This window comes from Clupea harengus, chromosome 19 (assembly GCF_900700415.2).
Source record: "Clupea harengus chromosome 19, Ch_v2.0.2, whole genome shotgun sequence".
In the NCBI taxonomy this organism is placed as follows: Eukaryota; Metazoa; Chordata; class Actinopteri; order Clupeiformes; family Clupeidae; genus Clupea; species Clupea harengus.
In genome coordinates this window covers 12779064-12784986 of record NC_045170.1, presented here as the reverse complement: position 1 = coordinate 12784986, position 5923 = coordinate 12779064, and the positions used below count along the sequence as shown (strand labels likewise).

Genomic DNA, 5923 nt, shown 5'->3' with positions numbered 1-5923 from the left:
GAGTGACATGATTGACACCATAAATACAGACACACACACACACCCGTACACTTACACAAATAAAAAAATAAAAAAAAACAAACATCAAGCAGACACACACACACACACACACACACACACACACACACACACACACACACACACACACACACACACACACACACACACACACACACACACACACACACACACACACACAGCTCAGACCCATATAAGCCTCACAGGCTATGTCTCATTCCAAGTCCACCAACAGACCTGTTTCCTGGGTGACGACAGCACAGCGCAGGGGCCATGCAAAGACTACGGCATAACACAGAGGTCAGACAGCTCTGAGTTTTGCTAGAAGAACACAAGCCATCCGGCTCTAGGTTTTATCTGTCAGTATCTGCCAAAATGGGTTTTTTTCAAGTTATCAGTTCCTGATCAAATATGCCAGTACATTTTTATTCTATTCTATTTCCCCACAGTGCATAAATGCACACGTTGCCGAGCACTAGAATTCTATACATCAACCCTCTGTTTTGTCTAAAACTGCACTCCTTTTGTGATTACATGCTTCAATTTCTGGTTGTATGTGAAACTTGATTCAGGATGTGACATATGCAGGCCCAATGTGACACAGGAGACTCCAAGATGTAAAAACATTTCCATCTCACCTACACGAGACAGTGCAGTCTAATGTCTAAACACAAAGAGGTCCCAGAAGGAGATCAACAATGAATCCCAAGCAAATCAGCCAAAATATGGTAAGACCAAAACCTCACAGTCCTGACTGGCTTTGGGTGAACCGTAACATTACCAAACACTAGATTCCTTCCATCTTTTGACTAGGATAACACACAGGGGTCTGAGCGAAATGGCCAACTTTGAAGGTACCAATAGACTTACTCTATTCAAAGGTGCGCCTTACCAACTTAAATCATTTGTACCTTCAATCAGCACTTAAGTGAGTATATTCACAAAAATGTAATGGAGTATTAAGAGCAACTATACAAAAGCACATTTGTTATCCGGTGTTCATTTTAGATGCTTAGTGAGAGATATTAATACATAAAATTGCTCAAACAAGTAAAATGCATCCAGGTATGCTGCTTCAGATGGACAAAAAAAGAGTATGAATACTTTTCGTTGTAAAGAAAGCAAACCAAACCAATTCCTACATATCAATGTAGCATATGTTACACAACCTGTACAAGTGCATTAATGAAATTAAAAAATTTACGAAGCATGATGTACTAAAGATGTTGTTATATCTTGGTGAGCTTTTAGAAAATATCACCCACCAGCAGACTATTATCAGAACACCCTCTTAAATCTTTGTTTCTTTTATTGACTCTTTCAATCTACCTTTGAACGTTAAATGTGCAAGCAAAGGTTCTTTCATTGACACAACCCCGCAAATGACAAATCTGAGTGAGTCCTCAACACCAAACACCGACTCTTCCCTTCAACCCGCCTAAGCTACTGTTCAAGGATGTTCAAAGAATAGCTTCTTGAGAAAATTCCCTGAAGCCACAGCATGCTGGGTATAGTTTATTTTCTCTTTCTCTCAAAAAGTTGTAACTAAAGATCTTTGCCCTGGGTCTCTCCCTTTGCGTTTATTCAAAATACCAAGTTTGACATGCATGGCCTGTGGCGCCTCTTCGCGGCAGCTCATTTGAATTTTCAACCGTTTTTTTCCTGGTGACATGTATTTAAGGAGATACATTATCGTGGAATCAGATGTGGCGCGGACGTTTCGCCCATCTGTCAGCTGAAAATTTACGCTTCGGTGGAGGCGAGACAGGGCGCCTACAACCTCCACGCCCCCTCCCCTCACACCGCACTTCAGAGGCGCATATCCACGGCGTGCTGGCCGTGACACAAACCGCAATCACTTTAAACGTTTTCTTGATGTAGAAGTTAGAACTTAATCGCATGACGAGGCCTACAATACAGGCCGCTACTGACTGAAAGTGTTTCCCTCCCAACATTAATCCAAGCTTGCTTGATATGTAATCATTTTAATTACACAAAAGCAAAACATATTGCATGGTAGGCTGAGATAAAAAAAAAAGAAAGAAATACTTCAATTATTTTCCTGTCCATTCATTCCCCCTGTCTAGTCGTCACATTCGCACCCCATTCCCCTCTCTATTTTCCCGCAGTTGGGGTATTGATTTCGGCGGGATCAATAAATTACCATGAATATTCCCTGTACCCTCCGTGAGAGGAGAGAGGGAGAGACGGGTGCGCGGACAGAGGCAGACGGAGCGGAGTAGAAGAGACAGATGGAGATAAAGATATGGGCAAAAGACATTATGAAGAATTCATCTCCAAGGCTATCAAAACAATTTTCAGCTAGCCAGCCTCTTAACGGGCCCTAACCATTTTTTTTTTTTTTTTAATCTTCACGTCCCCACTTCCTTCAGGATGCAGAGGATTTTAACAAATTCATGCAACATCGCATTTATATGTCTACGGTGGATTTGTATTATTATCATGCGTTTTGCCAATGGGTTACCAGATGTTCCGACTCCAGACAAGTTTACAACTGTGATTTACTTTCTGTCGAAATATGACATAATGAAAAGGAGAGGGGTCTTACCAGAGTTGGAACGAAGGGCCAGCGGAGACTTGAGACGCCAAGCGCTGAAGTCGGACGCGGTTCTCTGAAAGACGAACGGCACCGGCAGGGGGACAAACATGATCCGCTGTCGTCGGGTTGTAGTTGGGAGTTTTGATGTGTTTCGTCTTCGGTTCTTCCTTATTCTCTCTTGAATGCTTTCCGGGTGAACTGTGTTTGAGGTGTGTCTTGTGAGGCGTTGAATATTTGGTTTATATGTGTATGTAGGCCTGTAGTTAGCCTGCTGTCTTTACATTTTTGGTTTTGTGCCTTTATAAGTAACAGCAGCTGTCCCTTGTATTTTAAGACAACCGTTGACACGCTAGACGTACACACAGACGGATAGAAAGGATCTAGCTATAGGCTCTCGGTTATAATAGTAGGCATACAACTGTATTTTCAGTACAAGTCAAGGCTACTTAAAGCAATCGGAGTAACTTAGTTCAGAGAGTAAGAACGGTAGCGATCCCTCCCGTCTTTAAAGCTTTGCGAAATTCTCAGATATTATTGAAATAGTCTCGACTTGTGACCAGGCGTCTTATCACTTGTTTTCTATGTATAGTCTAGTCTATTTGTGTTTGACATTCACTTTGATTCCTATCCACCTTCCTGCTATCTTAATGGAGACAGGTGTGCAGACTGTGGACTAAACGTCACAGTGGCCTTATCTGTCTCAACAGTTTTTTCCTTTGGTTTCTGCTTGTAAATACATCTAAGTGTAATCAATATTTACTCTCACTAAAAAACATTTTCAATATCACGTAAGCAATCAGGTACCGGTAGGATACAAAAGACACAGGCAGCAACTCAAAGGTTTTTTGTATTTGGTTCGACTATTTGGTTTGTAGCTGTCTTAATGTGGATCTATTTACGCATACACACACACAAAGAAGCATTTTAAAAGAACATAAATATATAATTAAATAGTATTTGAATGCATTTAAATAATCAAATAATAAGTAAGGCTACGCAAGGACCTCGTCGGGTACGCTCCTCCCCCCTCGCTCCTTGTCACAGGCCGGTATAATTAAACGCAATCAATCGATAGTGAAATAAATAAATAAATAAGTCTGATGTTTTAAAATCACGCTCTGGGTGTACAAAGTAAAAGAGTAAACACGGTACCCGTTACGTGGTGTCTGTTCTTTGGATATATCCCGCCATCCGTCTGTGTGTCTGTCTCTATGTTCCCGTGATTTGGGAACCCCGGTCGCTTGGTCCGACTCCCACCAGTATGAAAGCGCTCTGGCATCGCTGCCTGCAACATTGAGGCGAGAGGACCAGCCGCTACTCTCCCTCCACCCCCTTTCTCTCCCCACTCCCCCACACCTACACCCCCTCTCCCTTTTTTACTAATCCTATATAAGGCGAGCTATCCTCTGTATTGATCTCTTGATTACGCCTCATTCTAATGACCGATAATTGCGGTGGTCGGGTAATCAATGGGCTTACACAATAGGAACGCGCTTGGGGAGTATTTTAAACGTGTTTTACAAGCAGGTGATTATTTATACCATATTTTCAAGGGAGAGCACATTTCTAAGCAAGGCAGACAAATCAGCTCTATGTGTGGTGAGACTGGGAATGGAAAATCGCTCAAAATCGGAGCTGGAACACTGCCTTGTATTGACAACCCCCGAGCTCTCATGTCTGCAAACAGTGTATGTGAAACAAGTTTTGCCGAGAGGACCCGAGCAAAATTAGTGTGTATCCCACAATACGCAGACCACCAGGATTCATCCTCGTGTATACACCTCCTCCCATTCCCCCATCTTGCCACCAATACATTGTAGCTACGCTGTCCGTTATAAAGCCACAATCTGCACCACGCACTTACACTCAAGATCATTGCCGACATAGATTTTTTAAATAGAAAAATCTATACGCTAAACATCGCAGTCAATACGGGAAAATCGAATGCGCAGGGCTTGATCTCTCTCTCCCTCCCTCCCCCCACCTCTCGTTCCCTCTTGCTCCCCCTCACGCCACTACCCCAACACTGTGCTGCGAATATTTTTAATGAGTTATCGATCGATCGTGGGCCCACGTATCAGACAAAAACATGGAAAAAAACAAGCCGTGCCAATGAAAATATTTGAGATAAACGCAAAAAGATTATTATGTATTTTGAGGAGAATGATTTCTTTCTGTTCAACAACATTACAGAGACATCATTTTTATCATTTTCTAGCAATATCTTGCTTTTTCCTTCAACCTCTGCAAAGACACCACAATGGTTCTGCGAGGCTTATTGTCCCCTCTCCCCCCCCCCTTATTTCTCTCCCTCGCGCCCCTCTCCATTTGACAGATGACATCCGCGTGTCCAACCAACGAGAAAAAAAATCAGAAGCGACTGGTTGTCCTTCACAAACCCCCCTCATGAGAGAGGGCACGCGCTCAGAGCCCCCTCCACCCGAACTCCTTCCAGACAAAAGCAATTATTTCTTGTAGAATATAGTGTGTTTTGCGCGTCTATCGAAAGGAAGGGGAGAAGGAAGGGTGTGTGGATTGAAGATGGTGAGAGACCCCCACCAAGTTCACAGATACACACACACACACACACACACACAGAAAGAGAGAGAGAATCTCAGGTTTTGGAAGGATATCACACAAGCTGTGGTCATATTCCATAATAATCTGAGGAACCTTTGATATCAGTTCAATCAAAATTTGAGGAAAAAAAAAATCAGGTGTGCTGTTGAGAAAGCGGCTGAAGTGTGTGTCAAGAGCCAAAACAGTTTTCACACTGAAACACAAACACACACACATACAGAGAGAGAGAGAGAGAGAAAGTTATTGTCTATTATTTTTTTTCTTGATACTATTTTGAACATTACTTACACATTAAAACAACTCCAAGGTAAAAGGGTGCTTCAAACCAAAATAAAAAAATAGAATGCTAAAGAGTGCAAAACAAATCTGTAAATATCTGTAAAACTCGGTGGTCTGAGTGTGTGTTACACAAAGGTGTGTGTGGTGGTGGGGGGCCAGAGATAGAGAGAGAGTTCATTGTTAAATGGCGATGTCATGTTGACAAACGAGTTGGTTGAATTAAATTCTCTCTCATCAATAACAAGGCGCCCCAATCAATACAAGCTAACAATTATATCACCTCCTCTTCACCACGGTAACAAGCAGCTAACACTGTGGGCATGCACTCCCACTGACATACCGCTGTCTCTCTCTCTCTCTCCCTCCCTCTCTCACAGACACACACACACACACACACACACACGCACGCACGCACACACACACACACACACACACACACACACACACACACACACACACACACACACAAACACACACATGCACACA

General features: G+C 42.7%; 1 long non-coding RNA gene across 1 annotated transcript in view; it reads right to left on the bottom strand.

Annotated features, from left to right (window-relative positions):
• The window catches only part of LOC122133791, a 36937-nt gene extending 32370 nt beyond the window's left edge, over positions 1-4567 (bottom strand). The window contains exon 1 of the long non-coding RNA XR_006152990.1: positions 2588-4567. This is a non-coding gene — a long non-coding RNA (uncharacterized LOC122133791). The remainder of the gene's footprint in view (positions 1-2587) is intronic.
• Positions 4568-5923: the final 1356 nt, after the last annotated feature.